At 41.9% G+C, this 27,480-nt stretch overlaps 1 long non-coding RNA gene across 1 annotated transcript; it reads right to left on the reverse strand.

Annotated features, from left to right (window-relative positions):
* Positions 1 to 287: 287 nt before the first annotated feature.
* LOC131821477 (uncharacterized) lies at positions 288 to 25,337 on the reverse strand. The gene is made up of 3 exons (XR_009349921.1): positions 24,587 to 25,337; positions 24,284 to 24,452; positions 288 to 2,283 (listed from the first exon to the last, which is right to left on the reverse strand). It is a non-coding gene; the product is annotated as an uncharacterized LOC131821477 (long non-coding RNA).
* Positions 25,338 to 27,480: the final 2,143 nt, after the last annotated feature.

The following is a 27,480-nucleotide window of genomic DNA, read 5'->3' on the forward strand; positions in this document are numbered from 1 at the left end:
GCATTGTTAACTTCATTTTAATGACAAAGGGGATCAAAGAGCATCACAAGTATGGGAATGGAGATGGGAGAAAGTAAATGGCTTTAGACAATTAGGAGGTATTAAATATAACCATGCTACCCCGAGACCTTTATCACTCTTCCAAGGATGTCAAATACCTCAAAGACAAGGGACTTTCTCTCCCAGGATACAGGGGCCAGTGGCTTTGGTGCAGAATTAGATGATACAACCAACAGGTGGATAAAAAGCCAGAAGACACACGCGCACACACACAAAAAAGCACCATCTTTTCAAAACTCCAAGTCATTAGCTTTATTTTTACTGAATTCATCATGGGGTGACACAAGGGCATTATTATCACCATAATCAACTACTACATACAGGCCTTTCCCCATTATTCACTTCCCACTTTAAATCTGTTAATTCACATTAATGAAAAATACAGATCACATAACTAAAAATCTTCAAATTCATATAGCTACAGGTTTAAAACTTCTCAAAAAGTTATATTCCTTTCTTATGGAGAATGTAATGGTTTCAATTGCTAGGTCTTTTTTTTTTCCCCTGTTCAGAGGATTACATTTATTTACCTGGAGCAAACAAAACACAATGTAAGCGTAGTTTTCCAGAAGCTATTTCCATTATCTTCTTCCCGTTCTCTTGCAAACCGGGGACTTATTTTTACAAGTTCTCTGTCATTCCGTAGGAAAGTTGCTTGTCTGGGGTGCCTGGATGGCTCAGTCAATTAAGCATCCTACTCTTGATTTCGGCTCAGGTCATGATCTCAGTCAGTCATGAGATCGAGCCCCATGATGGGCTCCACACTCAATGGTGAGTGGGCTTGGGATTGTATCTCTCCCTCTCCTTCTGTCCCTTCTCTCTCTACCCCATCTTTCCCTCTCTCTGGGATGAATAAATCAGTCTTGGGGGGGGGGGGTGCTCTTCTGGTTTCAGAAGAGATGGTGAATGGTGGTAAAAAAATCCAGTTCACTTAAATTCCAGAGTTCACTTCAGGGAGCAAATGACAGGATGGAAATGTTAGGGCAGAGTAAGGGAAATGGATTTCAGGAAGACTGAATCACTCACAGAAGTTACAGGGCTGTGGCAGAAAGAGAACAAAGCTAAATCGGGTTCTGGGATGTGGGCGAGAAGCCAAGATGAGGGACCGTGAGTGTGACGGGGCCCATATAGGTGCTGGGCTTGTGACAGTAATCACAACAGAAACCAAATACTAATTAGTAACAACATATAAGTGATCAATCTTTGAGAGTTAAGGCAGAGAGGAGGAAGGAAGGATGACATCACCCATTTTCTCTGGTTCATTGGGTTTCCTAGGCTGGTATCTGAGAGCGTCTTGGATAAAATCAGAACAGAATCATTCTTTGCTAAGGTGATCAGCTGTCATGAGGCCCTTTCTCTACACTCTGTGCAATGTTAAAGCCCACTGGTTTATGCCTCCTGGAAAAGTTATTCCAAACCCATATAGGTGAAGCCTTGAGGACACAACCATGGAGAAGGTGTTTCCAGGTAGCCTGAAACCCAGCAGACAATGTAGCTGTTGCCCAAGATACACAGAAATCTACATTGTATGCCAGGTTCATGCCCCAGACCTGGATGTTGGACTTGTAAGTCCTCCTCACAAAGGATTTCAACACAACTGCCTGCTGCAAAGCTCCTGGTATTTATCGTGTCTAGCACACTGGCACGGCAGCTCAGAATGTGCTGCTGGGACTTACCTACTCTAAGTCTACAAGTGTAAGTTCCTTAAACTGTCATACCATTCAACTGTCCTTATTTAATTGCACTTAGAATGCTATTTAAAAGTCAAGAGATGAAAGGAAGGATGGATGGATGGATGAGATATATAGGTAGATAAGTAGGTAGGTAGATAGATGGCTTTGTGACCAGATGATCCCTTCCAGATGTTCCTTTCCAAAAGAGGGGAAAAAAGAAAAGAAAACCAATCGAAGATTCCTCCTTCTTATGGTCTCTGGATTCTTCCTTCTTGTGGTACTGAAATCAAATATACCTCATATTCATAATCCTTAATGGTTCCCACACTCCAGCCATGTGTGTGTGTGTGTGTATGTAAATCAGGGTAAAGACTTCCCAGTAACCTTGCTCAAGATGCTGTAACAGAGGCTTGAAGATGCCATCAGAGACCCAGTAGCCAGATGTAGCTACTGATTACAAAAGACAGGATCTACACTGGCTACTGAGCCATTGAGGGTACCTATGCCTTTCTGGCAGGGAGGTGGTGATCCACAGCCTTCTGGAGGGGCTCTGTGGAAGGAAAGAGGAAAAACATTAATCCTGGAGATTTATGTGGAAATGATATCAACAGATCTCAATTCCGTATTTTCTTTATTGACATTCTGACAATAATCCCACATACTGAGTTTGAAGCAACCTCTAGGTTTATTTCCTCAGTGTATATGGATTTGAGTGATATGGAGGAAAGTGCCAGATACTCTCTCAGTGGCTGCAGATCCAGTACCAAACCAAACAGATGGAAATCCCTGCCTTTCTGCAGGGTATGACTGTGAAAAAAAATCTACAATTGGTTATTCAGCATGTTTTTGCAGTAGAAGGTTATATATGAAAAACAAAGAACTGAGCAAAGAAACAAGGAAAAAACCCAACCCACTCTTACTGGCCTTGGAGCACTTCTAGTTTGCTTTATACCACTTGAACTTGGCCAATCTAGCCATGATGCAAATACCCAAAATACATGGCAGTTAAAAAAAAAAAGTTATTTCCCTTCTATACATTGAGGATGATCTAGTTATTTCTACAGAATGTCTAAAACATCAAAGGAAACTGCAAAAAAAGATATGTCACCAAGTATTCAAAGCAATAGCTCACTAGGATGTCAACTTCGAGCCTTCCTCCCATAGTCCAATGCAGGTATAAAAAAAAGGACAGCTGTCCTCTCCATTCATTCATTCATTCATTCACCCCAGAAATGCCTACTGGGTGCTTTTTCCATACTTTATGCCAGGCACTGGGGATGTGACAGTCCCCGAGGTCAAAGATTTAAGGGGTTTGTAAGGCAAAGGCAAAAAAGAAACTCAACTGATAGGTGTGATCATTTCACAGAGGAATGCCACCGTGAAGAGGAATGCTATTTTCATAGGTAGTCAGGGAAAGCCTTGCTGTGGGGGTGACATCTGAGCAGCTCCCTGAAGGAGGAGAAGAAACATGTCACGTATCTGGGGGAGGGTATGCAAAAGTCAGAGGGAAGCAAAAGTCAGAACAAAGGCCCCAGAGCAGCACCTGGTGTCTTCGAGAAGGCATTCTTCTATCAGCACATGACCACTGTGGCCAATTATTATGTTTGACTTTTAAGATTATTATAGAATATAAATGACTACACGACTTTGCTCTGAGTACAGGTGTTCGACTCCTACCTTTTTAGAAATTTAAAATGCTCTGGCTATCACCTGGAAGAGATTTAGAAAAGTTATCATCACTCGGAAGAAAGGCTACACTTAGAACCTGACTGGACAGGTCAAATATTTGTTGCCAAGAAAAGGGCCTTTAAAAAAACTGCTGTTAGCTATAAGAAAAGATGACCAGCTTTCTGGAAGCTCTCAATATGTACATTTCAAGGGAATGATTTAACTATTTAATCACAGGTGTCTAATTTTAAGAGAGCACCTACTTGCCAAGTTATAATAATAGTGTTTCACCCAGGTGGTTAGATCTTAGGGGAGAAGGTGAAATTTACAAGGTGAAGTAGGTTTTTGTTTGATTACTTGGTTTTTTCCCTCTCTTTTTAAATAAATTAAAACCAATTCCATCTATGAAGTATATTTTGGCACTGTCTAAAAGCCTGGGCATACCTACCAAAGTGGAAATAAAGCCTTCTTGCACAGGTTTGACTGAGATTCACCCTCAATGTAAAATTTATAGACCACGCCAATTGACATTTCATAAACCACTAAAACTAAATGTTCCTAACTCTACTTTTATGAATAAGTCTGGCCATTACAGTGAAACAAGTGTTTAATTTGGTTAGTTTAAATGCCAAAATCCAAAGGATTATCTTTTTATAAGGTTTGGCCTATATTTAGAGTAGAAGAAGGGTATTTTTAATTGTTAACACTTGCCTGAGCTATCCTCCAAATATCCTTATATTTAAAGAACTATAAAGTTAAGATGGTGTTTTCCTCTTACTTCTAGACTTATCTAGCTAAGACAACAAGGGAAAACTGTAAATCAGAGTTTATTAGACGCAGCACTATGTAGATTAGTGTCAATCACCAACCAATAAAATACACATTTTTCAAGTTTATTAAAATATACAATATCTAAAGAATATACTACAGCAAAGGCTATTAACCGATAACACATTTCCGAAGTTTAGAAGTCGAAGTCAAAGAAAAGGAATCGGGTCCAACTAAAAATGTTACATTATGTAATTCCATTATTTAACAATTAACAAGCCAGTCAGCCCCAGGGTCGGCTGACAAAACTGTAACCAAGGTACTTGCTGTATGTCTCACTCATGGAGCAAACAAACAAAAACAAAGACAGTAATTTCTAAAAATTCTGTCCATTCTGGTTACAAACCATTATATGGAGGTATACTAGAATGGGAAAGAGAGTCTTAAGGGGAGAAGAAGATTGATGAATAGTGAAGCCTGCCACCTGCTGTTGAGAAGCCTGCTTGGAAGTGGGATAAAGACCATTTCTTGAAATGTTAACCTAGAATCGAAAGAGCTTCCCCTCCAGAATTAGAACAGGGGTGACCTATAAACCAAATCAAGAAGAAACCCACTGATGCTTAAAGCAAAGATGACAGATAAAAAATGGCATTCTCATCAAAGTTCCACTAGAAATGAAAGAAATTCAGTTTCGTGAGACATTCAACTAAAGAAGAGTAGATTTTACCCTGTCTCTTTAAGGGATTCGTGGGACAATTCTATCTGGCCCCCCAAAAGTGTCACTGACTTTAGAAATTGTGGTTTTGGAAAAGAAATGTTGCCCCCCCCAGCATGGTACATGGAAGTCAATGGAGAGGGATGAACAATTTCATAGCACTGCCAGAATGTTCCCTCCCCCAAGTCAAAGCTGCCAAGTTGGGCTCTAGGCGTCCCCTCCAACACCCATCCATGAGATCTCATATATTTTAAGGCATGCACCAGCATCTTTCTGTAACTCAACGGGAGTACAGTCAACTTCTAAAATATATTTATGGATTTGACAGAACACAAAGTCAGAGTTTCCTCCAGAAGTGAACAAAAACTGTCTCCCATGGGGTAGACTTCACAGTAAGTGTTCTGAACACACACACACACACACACACACACACACACACACACACGGAAACTTCTGGAAGTGCTGGGCATGTCTGCCACATCTTGACTGTGCTGACAGCATCATGGGCATTTGCATTACGTTCAAATGCACCAAACCGTACACAGGAAATATGTATAGTTGTCTGTATATCAATTATACCTCAATGAAGTCGTTTACAAGAAAACAAAACAACTAACAAACTGACTCCTACGTGGTTAAGAACAAAAAGTCTCTCGAACTTCACTACAGCCCCGGAAAGAAATGCGCACATATACACACTGTGGGCCACAGGTTGAAATGATGTCAGAGGCAAAAACCAACCTTTTAAATACAGGTGACTCATTCAAGTACGTTCTTGTGAACGTGGGATTCCTGTTGTGTGACAGTGAGAGCGTCCGAGCCAGGGTCTCGCCACAGCCGGTGTGTGTGGCAGCGGCCCATCTAGCTCTCACATACCTGAGATCCCGTGACCAGGCTGACCGAAAACATTCACACCAGCTGACGGTCACTTGATTCTCACATCGCTCTATTTAGTAAATTGCTCTGCAAGTCAAGCTGAAGAGCAAGGTGAACCTTTTCTCAGACGCTTCTGCTCAAGATGTTAAAAAAAAAAAAGAAAAGAAGAAAAAAATAAAGACCAGCCCTGCCAGATCATTCTAGTCTGAACAGGCCTGGGAAGGGAGGGGGTTGGCAAAAGATCCTAAAACAAGCTTCTAAAGGCGAAACCACTTAGGACCCATAAAGACAGACTCAGACTAGTTTCTTAAGAATAATATTTAGCAATTAGACACATGCCTTTAATCCTTCTCAACGAAAACCAAACTTTTTTTTTTTTTACACAATCACTGGATGAAAACATGAATCATCTTACTCATTAAAAACGCTCCGAGAAAAAGGATAATTTTCATCTAAGTAACAGCCTTCTTATGGACAAGTTCCAGAAATTAACTCATCCACGTGCAAATGCATCTCGCTGTCACTCTCCCCCTCATTGAAAGAAACCCCCTCAATTCGCTTTGTACAATGTTAGCAGTGTGCCACTGCAGTGAAGAACTCTTACCATCAAAGAGGAGAAAAAAGCAATTTGCATTCTATCGGTAGTTTAAAAAAAAGAATATCCACACAAGGTGACTGTTGTCTAAACCTATAAATAACCAAGCAGGCAGCTTCCCCAAGACTCCCTCAGACTTTTATTTAATCAGAATTAACCCATTACGATGCCACAGCATTACTGGGGTCTTTCGAAAATTGGTCTTGTTTCTAAGCTTTGTGTCATTTTCTAAATGACACACCCCTGAAGACTGCAGATTTCACTTACAATCAAATCAGCATCATGCCTCTGTGCTGTACAAAACTTCGGTTACTGTATGCGTTCACAGCATGAGAGTTTTCATTTGGTCTCTCTTCACTCTTCCCATCAAGTTTTACTCAGCGCAAATGAACTGAAGAGGAGCGAATACTTATCCTCCTCACACTGCGTGGCCCGCTGCTCTTCCCCTCTGCCATGCCCGGCTCAAAGAGACTCTTCTAGGATTCTAAAGGGCCTTCCCGAAGTCTTCTGGAAAGTTAGCTCCATGCTGCCCAGGGCCAGCTTGCAGATCACTTAGTCCGTGTCTCGGCCAGAAACACAAGCCAAATTGCTCTTCAATTATTAGTTTAGAAATGTGTCCCTCTGAGAATGGGAGCTCTTTGAGGGTTAAGAACGGAGTTCTGTTTTTTTGAGATTGCCCATGTACTACCATAGCACCCTGGATCAGAGTCATCTTTTAGTAAATATTTGTCAAAGGAATCTGAATGAAGTGCCTGGCACCTGTACTAACGTATTTTGAAAAATAAACCAAGGGTTGTCTGACTGGCTCAGTCGGCAGAGCATGGACTCTTGATCTCAGGGTTGTAGGTTCGAGCCCCACGTTGGGTGTAAAGATTACTTAAAAACAACATCTTTGGAATAAATAAAATAAACCAGAAAATAGTGAGAGAGCATCTCCATTTCAGGAAAATTCTTCTATTTATTTATCCTTGAAACAACACTTGCTTCCCATCTTAGTTTTATGGTACCTTGCTATAAGATTTGTGGGTACTTATAGCATCAAGCTATTTGTAAAAAAGCCTATTTTCCTAACAGAGTGTAGGCTAGTGATAGCACTGTCTCAGGGTAAATGTTCCTAGATAATGCCTTCCAGTATGGAAGAGTCCTGGGGGTTCGGAAAGGCTCTCCTAAATGAATGAAAAGAACAAGGTCCACGGTAGTATGTGGATTTGTTAAAATTATTGGTTTGGGTAAAAGGCTCATACAACAAAGGAAAATGGTAGACAGCTAACAGATACATGTGAAGATTTGAAGGGGCTAACAAAAATGGTTTGAAATGATGGGGGGCTGCATATGTATATCATGCCTGTTGATATTATCTGATGACCTATGGCTACAACACCCACAAGACATTCATTCACCAAGAGGAACAGGATGACAACGTGGGTTCTACTTGTGTAACAAAGGGAAAACAGGAAAAGCTAATTGACATTTATAAAGACTGTCCTGATATGTGTTAAAGGAAAAGGGCAGAATTGGCTATTTTTAAACTTCTAGAGAACGGAAGAAAGCCAGCAGTATTAAGTATCAAGTATGTGCTCCCACTGTGATTGCCGCCCAGTGGATGTGTGACCAGTTCAGCTGTCATAAAGAATCCAAAAAGTTTGGGCACCTGGGTGGCTCAGTTGTTAAGCAGCTGCCTTCAACTCAGGTCATGATCCCAGGGTCCTGGGATCGAGCACCACATCGGGCTCCCTGCTCGGCAGCAAGCCTGCTTCTCCCTCTCCCACTCCCTCTGCTTGTGTTCCCTTTCTCACTGTGTCTCTATCAAATAAATAAGTAAAATCTTTAAAAAAAAAAAAAGAAATAAAAAGGTTTTTGGTGGTATTAACTCAGGACTGAGCCCTGAAAAGTCGTGATGATAGCATTTTTCTCCCTTTCTTCCCTCCTTATGTGTTGATGCTAGACTAGGTCTATGCTCACAGTGGAAGGGAAGGTTTTTGCTGTTATATGGATGGTTCTGTCGAGCACACATCAGTGCTTAGAGAAAGCATATCCATCTGATTAAAATGAGCCAGATTCAAAACAATGAAGACAAAACTATCCAAAGATGAAGCTCGCTGCTTACAGGTGTAGATGGGATTTCTGAGATCATCACAAAACAGTCTAGGACGTAAAAGAGAAGAGGGAGGGCCGTGGAAAAAGACTAAGGGCAAGGAGGAGAGATGTAGGTCAAAGAGATCAAAGGGAAAGGGGTATAAGGGAAGCCCGACACCCAGCCACCACACGTAGGTACTCGTCAACGAGGGAACAGCTGCATGGATGGTCCTAGCAACCAGGTGGAAGAGGAAAGGTATCAGATGGAGACAACCGGAAGCTGGAAGGGGAAGGATACAGGACGAGTAACTCTCAGGAGTTTAAAAGAAAAGTTCGAGAAGGTGTGAGCATCTGGAGTCCGAGTGAAAGGAAAGATTATTCACAGGCCTGAGCAAAGGCAGGAGATGAAGGAAGGAAGTCTCTCTTCCTGTGCAAGGCTGGGGGAGACGCGGTGGCAAGCTTTATCGCTAAGTTGAAAGGGTAAATAACAGAAACACAACTGCTGTTTATATTTATGGTAACACAGGGGAAATCTGGTTCCTCTTTCTAGGAGTGGAGAGAGGGGTCAGGAGAGACAGTTGGCACCAAAGGATAATAAAACCTTGGAAGGACTGGCCAAAGCGGATAAGAGAATGTGCGTGTATGCTGGGGGTGGGGGGAGTCAGGGGTGTCTGGGGAGGGTGGATGGCAAGGTACCACAGTAGTGATTTTCAGTCAAAAAGGAAGAGCAAGGAATAGCATTTTCAGAAAATGGCCGGGCATAAGAAGCTTAAAAATGCAGGGGAACCTTCAACTTCTCATGAGAACACACTAGATGTAAGTAGGCAAGCCTGGAAGAACCTCATGGGAACCTGAACCACAAGACTGAGCTTTCCTGGCATACCCACACACCCAATGGAGATGGGATGGGCCAGGAATGATCGAACTCGTGCCCAAGTCCCAAATCACCTGGTCTGCGTCGCAACTCAATGTCCCTAACCCCCCATTTTCATGCTCCCACTTCCCATTCCTACCTGACAGGCAACAGCATTGAAACTATTCAAATTTCTTGCTGACAATTACTATTCGTTCTGACATTATCTCTCTTTTAAGTCCTATGCTGATTATTCAACTTTCTGTGGTCTGAGGAACAAACTGTTAAAAAAAAAAAAATCCATATGGTGATATATTCTTGCTGAGAGGTCAAAGTCTTCCTACAGCTACAGGCACTCACAGTTAACACAAGCCCCATTCCCACCAGACAGCTGGTGTGTCCATAACTTTTCTTTCTAAAATGCCCCTATGGAAGCCAGGATGGACCACGGATTTAGGAATGGAATAAATGGAGGTACTTCAAAGGGCAGAATCTAGACCATTTGGTGAAAAAAAAGAGAGAGAGAGAGAAAAAATTCCTTTCATGGACTTTCATCCTTAGGCAAAACCTTAAAATCTCTGTGCCCTCCTATGATTACATCTCCTGATTTTCGAAGGCTATAAGAAACCTAAAGGAGCTGTAAAACCATGAATAAAAAGTTTAGAAGCTGGAACTCTTAAGACCCAGTCAAGAAAACAAGTCATGTTTTGTATTCAATGTGCCAGGAGGTACAGACTGAAAACTCGTTGGAAAATTGTCATTTTACCAACATATCAAATAACAAGTTACAAAACAGCATTTTCCAAAGTGTGTTCAACTTTGGAGTATTAAACTGAGAGATGATTCCACACACCTACACAGCATTCTTTCAATCTATTAAATTTGGGAAACATCGTTGTACCGTATGTTCCTCTTGAAGTATCCATGCAAACATAAAAAGTTCTGAGAAGTCCTGCAGGAAAGAAACCTATTTAATGTTGTTCAAACCAAACTTATCTGACCACAGTTTTTCCCCGTCTCCTGAAAACATGCTTTGTGAAACGCCATCCTAAAGAGTACAAAAGGCTACAGTGGTTCCCATATCATTTATCACAGAAGCTGGGAGAAGTTTGGTTGGCAACAGACTGATCACAAAGGAAGAGGGATACTTTAGAGAGAGGGCCACTGGATGTGAAAAAGAGCAAAGAAAAAATAAGTGGCAGTCAGCATTAGCCAAAGGGGCCAAGCAGGGATGGGCCAACCTTGTTGGCTAAGTAAACCCTAATGGCACCCGCCTTCAGCTATTTTGTGTCCTTTCCAAGCCACCAGTTTCAATCACTGGGAGCCCAACTAAGGACTGTTTAGTATCTTTTAAGGAAGAGTGTAATAAAATAATTTCATTTATTATGAGTGTGACAATCTTGATGGAAGTCATGACACAACTAAAGGAATGAAGCTCTCCCATCTACCCGTTGGGTTCCACAAAGCTGCTCACTCACTGTCATGCCATCAGTAAGCAGGCCCAATAAGGGAATCAGGAACATGGTAAATATGACCCCCCCCCCACTGTGTTTACGAGCTCCCACGGCTCTTTCACCATATGAGCCTTTGACTTTGACCCTTACGACAATCTGGTGAAGCCTGCAATTATGTTACTAGCCATTTACAGATGGGGAAATAGGATTAAAGATCACGGCCATGAACAGTTCGTATACAAACAGAAGGGACTCCTCTGACTGCCTGACAAATCAATGCGCAGAGAACCCTGGCCACATATTCAATAACAGGAATTTGGGGAAGCAGTAGGGTATGGTACGAAGAATGGTGATGTCTGCCCAAAATGCTGGGGACTCTGAACAAACAGTGTGGCTTCTCTGGGTCTCAGGGTGTTTCCCAAACAAACGACAGAATACTGATCCCACCTGTAAAGGAATTATTGAGATGATCACACAAAATGACGTTTATGAAAGTGCTTTACCAATTTCCATGTGCACTGCAAATAGACTGACTTCTCTAACACTGGTACAATCTGAAGGTGGTGTTTTCATGCCTTATCTTTGCAATCAGGACCCTGCTTCAGATGCCTAAGCCTTCCCTCATCATCTGGTGAGCAGTTATGTTGGAGGGCAAATGCTTATAAACCTGGGCAGGCAGCTGACCCCACAGTGCTGGACAAGATCGGTCTTGAACCACTTGTTGAAATGCCTTGGAAACAGGAGGAACTAAAGCTTTCACATTTACTATATTCAGCTTAACTTCAGTTTCTCATCTGTACTAGAAGGTTCTATTTCTATCCCATTAAAATTTCATCAGATTCCCCCCACCAAGAGATGCTATGTCTTTATTTTTTTCAAATAAGGACATTATTAATGCTCTATCTACCATCACTGTGATTGCTTTTTTGGGTTACTTTTAAATTGAGGAATAACTAACACATAATCAACTGCACATATTTAAAGTGTACAGTTTGACTAAGTTCTGACACATGCATACACCTGTGAAATCATCACCATAACCAAGACAGTGAGATTATCCACCAGCCCCAATGTTCCCCTTGCCCTTTTGTAACACCTTCCACTTGCCACCCTACCTCTCCCACCCCAAACAACCAGGGATCTGCTTTCTGTCATTCTAAATGTCTTTGCGTGTTCCAGAATATTATATAAATTCAATCATACAGTATGTATTTCTTTTCTGTTTGACTTCTTTCCCTAAGGGTGGGGGTCCCTCCATGCTGACTCTATGAACAGCTCACTTCTTCTCATTCTTGGGTAGTATCCATCAGACAGATACACCACAATTTGTTGATGTATTTACCTGCTGATGGACATTCAGACTGCTTCCAGTTTTTAGCTGTTACTTATAAAACAGCTGTAAACACAGCATGTAGACATGGGCTTTCTTGTCTGTAGGAGAGCAGTATCTAGATCCTACGGTTGGCATATGTCTAATGATGTAAGACATGGCCAAGCATCTCCAAAAATGTCTGTGCCATTTTACATATCTACCTAAATATACTAATAGAGTTCTAGATCATCCACAAATTTGCCAACACTTTGTATGATCAGCCTTTCTCATTGCAGCCATTCAGATAGGTGTGTGTAGTGGTAGATCACTGGGGTCTTGATTTGCATTTGCTTAATGACTACTGGTGATGAACATCATTTCATGTGCTTCTCTGTCACTTGTCTGTGTTCTCTGGGGAAGTGTCTGTTCAAATTGCCCATTTTTTTCCAGGTTGCTTCCTTATAACTGAAAACTCCATAGGTTTTCATGGATGATGCAAAACAGTTAATGAAGAACTCAATCAGAATCTTACACAATTCCTGGTACCCAAGGGGACAACAGAATCCACCAGTGCTGAACTAAAATATTCTCCAAATGCTATGACAAACTTGAAATTCTTTGAAAGCTTGAGAAGTACTGAATTCTTTTTATTGGCACTACTGCTGAGTCTACATAGCTTCAGAACTCAATCAGGAAACAAAATAATCGTGCATTCACGTACTCTAGTGGTACCTAAAACATCTTAGTTCTTCCTCAGCGCATTAGCTAAAATCCCCAAAGTGGCTGTCCGGAAGCCACATTCCACACTTTGTGCTCACTGGATTCTAATCCCCTAAGAGTCCCATCTTACAAAAATAATTTATGTCAAACTCATGCCCATGTTGAGAAAGGGACGAAGGCCAAGCCTCTAGCTCTCTGTTCACACAATCAGTTGCAGCTCAAATGTGATTTGCAAGCTCGAAGATCAAGTCTCCTTTCAGATCTACAGGGTAGGCCGCCTAGATCCGGGGCAGCTACGGGCTTTCCTTTGAGGAAAAGCAGGCCTGGTTCTGCTGTGCAAGGCAATCGGTTCTCAGCTCAATTGTTACAGTTGATGTGGGTTTCCTTTTAGATGCCTGGAAAATGACTCTGCTGACCACATCCACATTCTGAAATACTTTTTGAGAACTTGTAACCAAACTGCAGGAACTGACTCATTTTGCAGTGCCCAGCCACCACACAGTTGTTCCCGAATAGACTCCAGGCAAAGGCAGAAATATCAAGGTCTTAGAACACAGGCAGCAAATGGTCTATTTATATGGGGGAAGCAGAAGGGGAAATCCCGGGGTGCATGGGGTAAAAACGGCTCAGGCCCCAGGAGACCATCAGAGATGAGCAGCCTCAGACAAAGGTCCAAAGAGAATACCCAGCTTCCTGGGTAACACATGCGTTTCCCTCAAAGCTAGAAGTCAGAGACTGGTGGAAAAGAGACCTTAACACCCAGCTCTCTCTATTTCACCTAGAAAGCGGATTCAGGTGAGAGATGTATGCAGGAGAATTTGGGGGAGATGGGGACTTGGACTCCCATTCCTGAAATCAGGAACATGCCCCTCATTTCTCAGGAGCTAAGCAGGAACGGACCCCAGGCCGGGGATGCCAGAAAGAAGTAAGGCAAGGAAGCGTCCAAGGCCACCTGGACTTAGGACCAGGAATTTGCAGGTCTCCTGGGGCTCTCCTACATCCTTCCTTATCAGTGTACTTCTTCACCTTTCTCTCTCAGCTCTCCATCTAGCTCATCCAAGGGGGCTGACTTCCACATGAAGAGCCAACCCTCCACTCCCTTCTCCCATTACAGAGTTCGTACGGGGGGGGGGGGGGGGGGGGGGGCGCGGGTGTAGAAAGGAGCAACCGAGGCCCTCGTCCAAACACTCTATCTTCCCCAATTACTAATTTCTCCAACCCACAAGTGAAACTCTCATTCTCTCAATCAGTTTCAGCCAGAGGCAGTGAGGAAATCCGGTCCAGTTGAACTCAACTATAAATGACAAAACCAGTAACTCTTTTCTGCAGGTGGGTCCCTGGCTCAGAGAATATGAGTGCTAACCCAAATGCATGACTAACTAGTGGAAAGTCAGGCCAGATGCCAAGAGTTCAGGGATAAAGTCTCAGGAGGTGTGAAGGAAAGATAAATCTGGACAATCATCACGAAGAGCTATCAAGCCCCTGCGAACCCTTCTATGTGGTCGGACCCAGTGGCATGGTCTGATGTCAATGAGATGACATGTACGTAATTTTGTGTCTGTTCTGGGGTCACATCAGTTAATACGAAAAGTCCCAGATGACTGAAATCATACATACCTTACACAAAAGGGAGGACTTTTACTATTGGGTAACGATAGGTCCGGAGCTGCAATGCATTTACAGCAATCAACTCCATCTTGAAGAGACTGCAAAAATGTCTTTAACACAATTTTTTAGAAGAGAATAAGTTAATACAATTCCGCTCCTCCCGATGGGGCAATTGCATTGACGTTCCCACTCCCTCTCTGCCTCCAATGGTAACAAGAGTGCTGCATAAGACAGCTTTTTAACCTGGATCAAACAAGTTTTCATACAAAATTATGAGGAAATCTATCAATTCACTGAACATAATAAACCTGAGGGCTACGAAAAAAGAAAACACAGAATTTTTAACATAGAAGTACCTGAAAACCATGGCAGTTCCAAATTCTAAACTGTTTCACTTGGGTATGAAATGGACAAAGACATGGCCCATGGGGAGTGAATTTTTGGCAAGGCTGAAGGGAAGAGAAACACGAGTCACTTGAGGACTCTACACCTCTCTGAGGAATAAAAGTGACAGGAAGAATTACCCTGTTCTGGCTCCTTCCCTGGAAAAGATTTGATAGCTCAACTTTCTCTCTATCAAGGTTTTCATATCATCATTTAAATGACAAAAAGATCACCATAGGCTGGGCTCTCCAGGATCCCTCCATCAATCGCTCCTGCTCTTGCAGTGCCACCTTCCTTCTCTCTAGTTTTCATCGCCTACCCTCTAGCAGCTTCTATGGCCAACGGAGCGCTACGTGATCTGACATTCACTCCCTCCCAGACATCCTCTGCTACCTTTTCCCCTGGCTTCTTGTTCCACACTGGCTTCCTTTCTAACCCTTCGTACACCAAGCTTGCTCCTCCTGTCTCCACTGTGGTGGTTTTGATTTCTCTGCCTAGAACCTTCTTCCTCCACATACCCATGGGTAAGCCTCTGAGCCAATACCGCAACATCAGAGAAGGCTTTCCCAACAGCCATGGATAAAGCTGCTCTTCCCCCAAATCCCATATACTCAGACATCTGACCTGTTTTTTTTTTTTTTTTCTCCAATAGGTACCTACGGATTCCTGCATGCTCCTTGCTCGACCTCTGTCAGCCTCCCCCGTCCTGCCACACAGCAAAAGACCTTGTTTGCTGTTGCATTCCCAGACCGAAAACATTACCTGGCATGTGGTAGGTATACACCACATTTTTGTCAAATGAACATTTCCCACATGATGCTTTTGTCAACAGTTCCGCTACAAGCTTCAGAAGTCCAGCTGGCACTTGGGCTGATTTCTGTTGACGCCAACCCAACACCCCATACTTCAAGGGCCAGGTGGACGGGAGTTGGAAGAGCGTGATCATTTCCCCAAACATTGAGAGAAATCATACAGGGTTGTGGGGGAGGAGAGGAGAAAGAACAGCTTTTTCTCTCTTTGCTATCCATGGTAGAAGATAAGGAAGGGTTTGATCAGAAGGGGTTTACAGAGTATAGATGTCAAACAGGGTAGAGAAAACGGTAGAATGTACTGCCTTACCAACCTAGCTTGTCCCGGAGGGTCCTTGTTTGATCTTGCTCAGAGAGAAGAGCCCTGAGACAATGAGCCATCCTTTCAGAGTTTGAGTAATTTTGCTCTCACATCTACCTTAATGTTTCCCCACATTGCACCAATATATACCTCCTGACGCAGACCTCACTGTTCGTGATGAAACATAGAAAGTGCTTTCGTTGCCTTTGCTGCTGTGATCAGCCTGTACCAGAAAACACACAAAGTCCACAATGACAAAGAAAAGAAATGGTTGGTTAGGTGTTTTTCAAAAGTGATGGCAAAGGACTCCCAGGTTAAAAATCACAAAGTCTTCATCGTGTAAATCCTTTTTCCCTACCTATCCTCATCTCCCCAAGAGAGAGGGTAGCTCCCATTTTTCATATCTCGACTTAAAGATATTTTCAGGAACTTGCAACAAATTTAATTGAGTGCATAGCAGGATTTTTTTCCCCTCCAAATTAGCTTCAATTCTACTTAAAAATTCTATTCCAAGACACTGTTGTGGACAACTTTGCGGTCTCTCTTAACTATGCTCCAAACAGGGAAATGAGTTGAAAGCTCAGAAGTTCTTAGACTATATTTCCTGCCACATTCCCTACTAGGGGTCCTTCCTTTCACCACCATCAAAAAAGAAAGAAAGACCATTTCTCTGCATTATTTTCCTGTCACAAGCCTTTTCTTTCCCTGACTTTAAAAAAGCAGCCTGGCTGCCAAAGGAAGATGCTTAAAGACTTCTATGAATGTCAGCCCGTGAAATATGCCTTGTCGCACAAATGGCAAAGGATCAACTAAAAGATGTAGTTGCTGAGGGGAAAGGAATGAAGAGTGGGTTGCCTTCCCCTAATGGACCCTCAGCCTGTCCTTTCTTTCATGTGCCTTCAGGTAGGCACTGAATCAGTTATGGGAACATAAAAAGGAAGCAAGGAGGGAAGAAGGGAGGGAGAGAGGGAGATCGGGAGACAGGGGGGAAGGCAGGCTCCATTAGTGCATCTTCCCATGGGCAGGCTTGGTCCAAAGCCAGAAGAGCTTTTAAAGAGATTTCTAGGGGCACCTGGGTGGCTTAGCTGGCGAGGCACTTGCCTTGATCTCAGGTCAAGATCTCGGGGTCCTAGGATCGAACCCGGTGTCGGGCACCCTACTCAGCAGTGAGTTTGCTTCTCCCTCTCCCTCCCCCACCCCACTCATGCTCTCTCTCAAATAAATAAAATCTTTAAAAAAGGGAGAGATATTTCCAAGCACCCTGAATCTGTGGGTGAGGCTAGCCCCCTCTTGCCTTCCAAGTCAGATTCTCAGCCCACATTTGAAGGAGGAGTAAATTTTCAATGTGAAACCCCTTTCCCATACTCTGAAAATCAACTCCTCATCCAAATACAGGCTTTTATGCACATAGATGGCTTCCTGCAATTCTTATTCATTTTACTTTTCTATGGATTAATTCTATACCGGATAAAGAATCTCCAGAGGTTTATAAAGTGTATCCCAGGAACCCAAATGCTCACATACTTCTCCCTTCCACCCCCACTTTCAAGTGAAAACATTTGAGAGAAAAAAAAAATAGGGGAAGTTGCATGAGTAAATTTGTTAGCGCATGAGATCAAATGAAAACAAGGAATTCCCCTCCTGGACTTTAGTGGCCTAATTTAAGCTCACAAACACAAATGACTAAAACTGCTCCCATTGATTCGTGAAATAAGAAGCAGAAAAAGTCAACTGTGTATTTCAATATTGAGAGGGCCTAGTCTGGAAGACGTGACACTTTGCAGAATAAAAATGAGAAGACCATTTCTGAGACTTTCAGGTTCAGTCAGCTTTTATTCTGCTTTTCTGCCAGAAGTACTTAACCATCTATACTGGCGAGAGCTTATTTGGATTCAGATTCTGGGTCCACAGCTTATCAGGGGAATGAATGGACCTAAACATGTCCCTTAGCCCTGTGCTTCAGTGTCCTCATCTGTGAAATGGGCATACATATTGCAGCAGTGGGTTGTTCAGAGGATTAAACAGGACAATGCGGGTGGAGTGCAAGAGTGCCTACCTAGAATACGGCGCTGAAGTGGGCGCTAAATGGTGGCCACCATTGCCATCACGATTTTCCTTCATCTGATACGAGAGAGAGACCTAGAACTTGGAACGGATCTGCAGGTTTTGAGACTAAACTGAAGTCTGTTTCCAAAAGGATGTGGGAAGGGAACTCAAGTGTGTTACACTTGTGTTACACGTGCCTTACATGTGTTCTCTCATTTCATGCAACAGCCCTATGAGCTAGTTCAGACGGACACTCCACTCTCTAGGGCTTAGGGAAATAAATGGAGTAGTTTACTTAACCAGCAAGAGGCAGAATGAGCTGGAAGCCTGGGTCTACTTGTTTCCAAAGCCTGGGCCTCTCAGGGAGCAAACAGTTCAATGGGAGCTGTGAAGAGGACACCTTCTTGGGCTCATGGTAACCACGGTCACATCCACGATACTCACTAGAAAATGCCTAGAAGTTCGAAGATTTTTTTTTCCCCAGGTAATCAGGACTTTGAAACACCCCGGAAAGTTTCGCTGGGTTCATACAAACTCAACTCAGTTTCTCTCATTGTTAAGAACTTCAGTCTCACTTTACAGAGAGGTCACACAAATCCTAACTGAGAAAAATTGATGGGCTTTCATTTAAAAAGTATCTGTCCGCTTTCAGGAGAGGCAAGAAAACTAAGGCACTCCTCCAACGCCACCACCAGCAAGGGGCTTTTAGTGGAATGGGTGCTTAAGGAGAATGAAAGTCTTCCAAGGTAGGAAAGGAAGATCCTTTAAGATAAAATCTTACTTTGCTTTTCATAATCAACGGCCTTACCTACTACCTTCAAGTAAGGGGGTTAAGCCTGTTTTATACTCTATTAGGTTGATCACGTGAAGGAAAGCAACAAGAAACTATTTTACTATTAAAATATAACAAAGAAGAGTAAAATGTCCCAATATTATACTGCCTTACAAAAGCATATTGTAGGGGTTATAGCTCAGTGGTAGAGCATTTGACTGCAAAAGCATATTATATTCAATTTTTTATGCACCTAATCTGTTCCCTTAAGAATTAAAGAAAGAAAATCAACCATGTAAGCCCTCTCATGATATAGTTACATGACCACATTAGTTAATAATATACAGGTATTTTTCATTTTACATTGTAGAGTACACTAAATACTTTGAACTGTATAAGCCAGAATCTATATAGGATTGAAAGGCAATAAGCTACAGTTGAGAACTTAGGAATAAGCTAGGAAATGCCCAAGATTAGATCACTTACATTCTTTAATGTAATATTTTAGAACTGTTTTATATTGATTTTTTTTCTTAACTTTTCTATCCCCCGAAAAACCAGTACCAGGTAGGTGGCTTTAGTATGTTAACCCATGGAAAGGAGGGTTGCCATGTTTTGATGGCATCCATATTTGGCACAGCTCCCCAGTTCCCCTATCAAAATCGAAGGCATTCTCAAAATATGAAGGTAATTTACTTTGTACCTCCTCCCTGAAATTTAAAATATTCTTGATTTTTAAAAATAATCCATGATTATATTCAAATTTGGCTAGTTTCCTCTCCTGAATGAAGACATCAGTTCTCTAAATACTGATTGCATAATCAAAAAAGTGTTTAAGAAATTCTCATGGCTGTGAATAAAAAAATGATAACTAATAAGTAAGAAAAACCCAAAGGGCAGAGAACCTTTCATTTCTGATAGCAGTCTGAAATTAATGTGAAAGAGTAAGTTTGAAGATGGAGATCAAAGAGAAATAAATCAAGGATCCTGAAGTGAGTTCAAAAAAATAACATGTCTGTTAGTACTTGACTGAAGTGCCAAGCGAATACATAAGGAATACATCAGACAGAGCTAAGTGCGAAAAAGAAAAATCAAGCAGAGTCGAGGGAGAGTGAATGTGGGAAGTAGAATGGGAAGGCTGCTGTCAGCTTGGCGGAAAGGAAATTTTTTTAGCTCTAGAGATACATAGGTATTAGACGCCTTGTATACTTTTTTGAAAACTACTTTTGTGCATTCAGAGTCCTGCAGTTCGAGTTCCACAGGCTCCTGAATTCCCAAGGGGCCCCTGCTTTGTCCCAATGTGCCTCCCAAGCCAGGGAGCTACTCCCTCCAAGGAGACCCAGGCCCTCCGCAGAACGCAGACTTCCCACTGGGTTAGGGGCTCCAAAAATGATCTTAAAAAAAAAAAAAAAAAAAAAAAAAAAAAAAGACCTGCCCACCTGCCACTCAAGATCATTTCCTTGGAGCTGAGTTAAGAGTTGTTTCTTGTGTCTTAATTTTTCAAGATAAAGAAGTCAGGCTGACAGCAGATGGAAAGCAATACTAGGAAGCCTGAAATGCATCTAAGACCCCTGGATCTCCCATATCCCCACCCAGGAGAGCCTGGTGTAAAAACTGCACTGCAGGCCCCTGACCATGCCCACAGCGGTGAGGTCACCAGCTTCTGAGGACACCAGGGCACAGGGTGACTGGGAATCAGGTAAACAGCTGACCCATCCCCATGACTCAATCAAGAGTCCCAGGGCCCCATCTCCGGGCGTCTCTCCTACCTGCCGTGGGCTCATCGAGAGCAGACTGCAATGAGCCCACTTGCTTCCAACCCTGGGTTCTACTACACTTCCGGGTTCTGTCACTTTGGGCAAGCTGCTTCACCGTTCTGTGCCTCAGTTTCCCCACTGCCAATACTTAGTTTTTTTGAGGATTAAAGAAGTTAATAATGTAAAGCATTTTATACCTCTATGTGCCAGGCACTGCTCTAGAGCTCAGGGATTCACTTACAGCAGTGCCTAGTACAGAACACAAACTCAAGGTGTATGGGTAATGAGAGGTCCACAAACCCTTATCTGACACCCTGGTGATTATGATGATGATTTGATGAAGAAGACAGGGTAACTATTCTACCTATAAAAAACCCCGGGGGGTGAGGAGGAGAGAGAAGGGGCCATTACTATTTCTACAGTAAAACATACAAACATTGGTACTAAGTGGGATAAATAAAGACTATAAGCAGCCTTCCATCAGTTCAGGTCAGGATTCACCACCAAGCCTTTTTCATGACAGTGTTTTGGTTTGCAGAGCTTTCTGGATTTCAGAAGAGACAGTGGACCTATATATATTAAGCCAGGGGCCAAAACCCACTGAAGTCTTCTCTTCCTTTCTGACTTCCGGACGTGGTTAATGACCAAATAAATAGTCAAAACCACTTAGGAGTGGAAAATAGGAAGCCCTTCAGGCATGGAAAATTCATGACTGCATAATTAATCTATGCCAAATATGATCTAAACAACCCCTCCCCCCAATACAGTGCACCATAAGCTACTCAGTCAACCAAGTCATCTCTCCAAAGAGGCCACAAGTAATCTCAAAGGGTTTTTAAAAGTCATTTTTAAATATAGGAGAAAATACTTAAGTTTTACCACAATTTTCACAGTACGCCCTCATCTTTCCCACAGGAAACAGACAAGCTACGAAATGACAAATAATTGACTTAAAAACGTGTTACCTTCAAAGCCAACCATATCCTCTGCAGCCAGCCTAGAAGAGATGAGCCAACGTTATGCCAAAGTGGTAAAGTCTCCTGCTACCAAAGGAATGTTGCTCCATGTTGCATTTAAGGAAAGATCTTCAGCTCTTGAAGAGCTGCTCAGTAACTGTTTCAAGATGTTCTCACTGCTGGTCAGCACTGGCTAAAGGATTTGCACAAACCCATGGAAGCCAACTTCTCCTGCCTCTTTATTACCCCCATATGTTGTTATTTATCTTCCCCAACTTTTCTGACCCCTTTCTGTTTATTTGATACTGAAGTATCACTTTGTTCACAACCTGTGTTTAGCACTCCCATGGCGATCTGTACACAAAGGCAAGTCAGGAAGACATGAAATGAACGAAGATACTGATGTTGCTTCACGGTTTTTTCCCCTTCTCATTATCCTCCTACTCAATGAGACTGTAGTGGGAGGTCTGAATGACATTTCCAAACCGAGAACTTAAAGCTACATTTCAACACCCAACCCCTCAGTTGTCATAGGAACAACACTAGGAGGCTTATCTAGGTTCTAACAAACAGCCACTTGTTTAGCTTGCAATTAAGGCTTCCCCCCTCTCCAGTCGAATATATACACACAGCCATATACTTCCTCCCAAAAATGTAATTGGACCAAACTGTACACCACACCAAAAACTTAAGAAACAAGCCCAAAGGGAATGTGTTTAGATCGTTGAATATGCAAATATCAAATACCATTTGAGACATTATTTTGACCAGACTCCCTTCAGTATGGAGTTTCACAGGCCCACAAAGACATGTGCATGCCATTAATACCTTTTCAGAGTAGATAAAAATATTAATACTCTCAATAACCCCAATTCAGGGCAACGTCTTTTATTGTACACGTATTTCTAAAAATTAAGAAACTGGTAGCAAAGGAATAGACAGAATTAAAAAACAAAGATCTATAGGAATTCTTCTGGAATCTACTTTCTTGCATTTATTGTTTCATTTATAATAGAAGCAGGTTTCTATTATATTTTTTTCATTCAAAACAATGGCTTCTAAATGGAGGAGTAAAACCCAAAATTTACTTACAGAGGCTTTTTTTCCATTAAACAAAGCAGTATTTAGCCAGATTATTAAATCATCATGATTTTGCCCAAGTATTTACATGAAATTCAGAGCTCAAAGTAATTGTGAATCACTGAACACAAGCTAACAGTCAGATGTAAGTTACCTGTAAATATCTTAAAGCTTTGTCACCAGTTTTCTGTCTTTAAGATTCTAAACCCCACAAATTCAGGGGCTTCATGGAACTAAGAAGCATGTTTCCCATCCTTGGCCATACCTTAATTAAGTAAAATAACTTGTAATATTCACACATTTGGATCACCAATCTGATTTATTAGAGGATCTGCCCATAACGGCTCTGTTCACCTTGCTTATTATTTATTTCTTTGAAAATAAATCCTTATGCAAAAGTCTTGAGAATTACTAGTCTGACAATAATTAATCCAATAATAATTAAAACACTAGTTTTCAAAGTGTGTAAGAAAAAAATAATTAATAGATCCTCTTAGATTTATCTCCCTCCCCTCCAACCTCACCCCACCCCAGTGTCAACAGAGAGAAACTGCAACACTGCTATCCTGCTTTTTATTATACATTTCTCCCTTTCAGGTTAAGGATTTTCAGATTTCGAAATTAACAGAATAGGAAGCAAAAGTCAGACATTCAGAGTCAACTTTCCATTTGGCTTAAGGTCATTAAAAAACAAATAAATAACACTGTATCCTATATAAATAACCCCAAACTTACCATTCTGTCAATAACAGTTTCAAGTATATAGAGTCACATTCATAAAGGAACATCACCAAAACTACCTATATAATCTCTAGCAGTTAAATAACATTTTTTTAATCTGATTCTATGAGTAGACATCACATGATTGCTTCTATTGACCAATAAGAAAACCAGTAAGATCAGGTAAGCCAACCCACCCATCTAAGTATATTTTCTTATTCTATTCCACTTTCCCGGCACAATCATTCTTAAAAAGCCAAATCAAGAAATCAGATTACCTAAAACAAAATCATGGGTTTTTTTTTTATAGTTTACAAATAAGAACCTTTTGTGTATAACACGAGTATTCAAAGCTTTATTGTATTTTTCTGGAAATTTTAAACGTCGGGGCAGCTCAGATTCAAGATTACAAAAGTGAATTTGTTTCAGAGGAAGACAGACAAACACATGTCTACCAGGAAGAACTACTAATCACAGTCTCTCGAAACCTGATGGACCATTTAGAAATACCCACCCTTTTGCTGTACTAATTGTAATCAAATAGAGCAACCTTAAAACTCATGACACAAATGTAAAAAAGGCTATTACCAGATTAATCTGCCCTTCACCATCAGTAGGAAATGTTTCCAATGCATTACTTAAACTTTCCTTTAGTAGAGTTCTAACTAAATGCTTGACATCCTTGGGTAGAGAGAGAGAGACAGGAGGATGAGCTGAGTGATTCTGAAAGCATTCCTTCAATTCAGACTAAATGGAAATCCACACCCATGCAATGTCAATGCCCCAACTCTACCAAACAACGCATTTTATTTGTCTCTCCCCACTAAAAAAAAGGGGGGGAAGCCATCTAGTCATATATTACATATATTTGTCTAACCGGTAGAGCCCAGCTCATCTTTGTTAAATAACCTGGCTTCTTCTCAGCCTTTATGCTATATTCTTGGGCTACTTCTTTCTAGAATTCCTCACTGTTTATGTGTTCTCTGGTTCAACCTAGTTGTTAGGGGTCTGTAAACAATTTTACAATTCCCACATACAACATATGATATCTATTAGGGGGCGATGCCTCTTTTCACTTACCAATTCTGGATAAAGCAGTATTTCCTGGTGACAGAATGCTGCTGCTTCCGTTCGCTAAAACTCCCTCTTCGCAGCTTGATAAATCTGATTATAAAATGTCTTTGTTCCAGATCACACGAGGCACTTTTCTCCTGCGAAAGTTTTCTAAAGAGTTAACTGCATTTCATTCCTGTTACAAAACGAATAAGAAGAGGGGGTGGGGGGGAACAGGGAGTCAGTCCACACAAGTTCCTGGCAAAAAAAAAAAAATTTAGCTGCATTTTTCTGAGTTTAATCGGTAAGCTATATTAAAGTGACAGTTACCAGTTCGGGGAGCCAGAGTTTGATCAAGTCAGCCACAACCAGTGTGGTGTCTTCCACTGATGTGCGGACCCCAAGGAAGCAGTTACTTGGTCATGTATCACATGTGGCTGAATCACTGGACACCCGCCGCCACCCCCCCCCCCACCTCTGCCCCTGCTGAGCCACACTTCAGACAGGAGGAGACTGGCTGGACAGCCGAAGCGGGACCTCTTATAGGGACCCGCCAACTAGGAGCTGACCAATCACAGGCAGCACCTAGTACCTAAGTCACGTGACAGGGCAGTCCCTATGACTGCAGGATTTCTGAATTACTGGGGTTACACAAAGGACACTCATTCAGGAAAAGGAAAAAAAAAAAAAAAAAAAGCCATAAGCCGAAACAGAAAACGCCCAGGCTGTGACAACTCCGGCTTTAGACCAGAGAACACCCGAGCTTCACAGACGGGGAGACAGAGCCACAACCAAGCCAGGATGGAAATCAGAAGAATGCCTGGCACATATTAAAAATTAATCCCAAAGCAGACGCTGAGTTTACAAACGCGCTTCAGCTATAAATATATTCCTCCTTCCTCTACAGTCTCCCCGACAATTTTGCATTCTAAACAGCTTTCTTTTAAAAGGCTCCAGGGAACCTCTGCAAAACTCCTGTAGGAAAACGTGTGAGGCACATTTAAGTCCCCTTCTCTTCCCATCCCCTCAAAATATCCCTGAAGGAGATTCAAACTCTGCCACGGAAAAAAAGTTTCTTAACCAAAAGGCATTTCTTTCAAAATGGTTGGGTAACTCTGGCAAAATTCAACATGGTCATAACAACTTTGCAAATCTGAAATGGTAACTATCAAATTATATATATGTCTCCCCCCGGTCCCCGTGCTCACTCTCTTGTAATCATTTTAGACTGCTCACATCAAGAACGCTCTTATGAATGTACATGAGCCCCCCCATGAAGTAGCTACCAATCTATTTTTATTTTACTACGTCCAATCTATTTCTTAAATATTTCTGTCCTAGGGAAAAAATTCAATTGTGAAAACCCCCTACCCTTTCTTTGCTGCCATCGCCCTCCCAACTCAAATGGTACTTACAAATGTTCTTTGTTTGGGTCTCTCGGTTTCTCTCCTTCCCTCGCCATCTGAAGCCCAAACATGGGCTCAGCTTCATCCTTCAAACCTAAGGGCCCGTTTTCGATCATGCAAGGAAGGCTGCAACAGCTCTTTCTCTGAGGCAAGCCCAGAACCCTGTGCTGCTTGCCATTCCCAATTTATGGAAGGAAGCGTATGTCAAACAAACCAGGTGATGACTCACACTGCCTCCCCCGGCCACATTTTCCCTAGAATGGGAGGGTAGCGTAAGTGCAGCCCATTTAGAAGTGACTCAGTTTTATTAGCCTGGTGACTACAGATAATCTGACAAGCTCACATTTTTCCTTTGTAACTTGTATATTACAGGATCCGAATGCACGTTCTAAAGGATTTCAAAGGACACGATCGCGTAAATGAGGAAGCTGCAAGACTATTTTTAAGGTATGGCAAAGCTCTGGCTCTGCTCCCAGATATTTCAAACTTCATAGTTACCCCCTGAAACTTCTTTTTTAAAGATTTTATTTATTTATTTGACAGACAGAGATCACAAGTAGGCAGAGAAGCCGGCAGAGAGAGAGGAGGAAGCAGGCTTCCTACTGAGCAGAGAGCCCGATGCAATGCTCGATCCCAGGACCCTGAGATCATGACCTGAGCCGAAGGCAGAGGTTTTAACCCACTGAGCCACCCAGGCTCTCCCTGAAACTTTTTCTTAAAACTGAGGCAACCAAATGTCTGAGTTCATATAACAGAAGTCAACAGATTTTATGCATTTAGGTCCACCAGAGGCTTTTCCCGTGGGGGGACTCAGGCTCTTTCTGTCCTGAGGACTCAAGTTCAAGTCCAAGTCTGGGGCCCACGTGGCAGGTTCTTCAGGAAGTGGTCGGGAGCATGAGAGCCACATTGAGGCTTTCACTTTTGCATTTACAGCGATTCACATTCTAACCTGAGCTACTCACTCAAACACACACAGTACGATACAACCACATCACGCACGCACACTCGCACCAAGCTTCAATCCCAACCTGCTATGAGCAGCACAAGAAAAACTTGAAAATCATCAAGTGTCATCTGTTAACATTCCAATTAAATAAATGGGCAGGCCTAAAACTCTTCCTCTTCAGGAAAAAGTTTACTACCAAGATGGGAGTGGCAAGACATGGAATAAATTGTTCCCAGGTATTACGCAGACAGGAAGAACGCAGTAATAAGAAGTGCAATTCCCCACACAAAAAATCTGGAAGGCTCGGCCTGAGCAGTTTCACTACAGTTATCTCTTTTCAGCATACTTCCTTTAACCTTGAGCAAAGTCAGCAACTGCCTGGACTAAGGCTTGGCATTTACTGTTGATTATGCCTTGAGGGGGAACTAATTTTGTTACTATATAGAAAATACATTCTATTTCTAGAATATATAGAACTGTGCAAATATCTGCTTTTCAAATTGGTAGATGAAGCCAGAGAGAAGAGCACACACACTGAAACAGCGAAAAAGAGTTAATTCAGGAGCTGACTATTCGCTTTATAAAAGAATTCCCCATAGGGTTTTCCTGGAATAAACCCTACATTAAATTTACATATAAAATTGACTTTCAGAAATCAAACTCACACACTACAATTAAGAAGTGTGTTTCCCAATTACACTTTTGAAGTCTTGGTATTTTAACTGTGCATACACAGTTCTTGTTCAGTTATTAAAACATATTCATACTTCAAAAGGGATGTATTAATCTAGCCACTGACTTTTTTTGAGTAAAATTTTATTGGCTTAAGGAAAGTTACCTTTGTACAATACAGAGAACATAAAATCTATAAT

The sequence above is a fragment of the Mustela lutreola genome, chromosome X, assembly GCF_030435805.1.
Source record: "Mustela lutreola isolate mMusLut2 chromosome X, mMusLut2.pri, whole genome shotgun sequence".
Classification (NCBI taxonomy): domain Eukaryota; kingdom Metazoa; phylum Chordata; class Mammalia; order Carnivora; family Mustelidae; genus Mustela; species Mustela lutreola.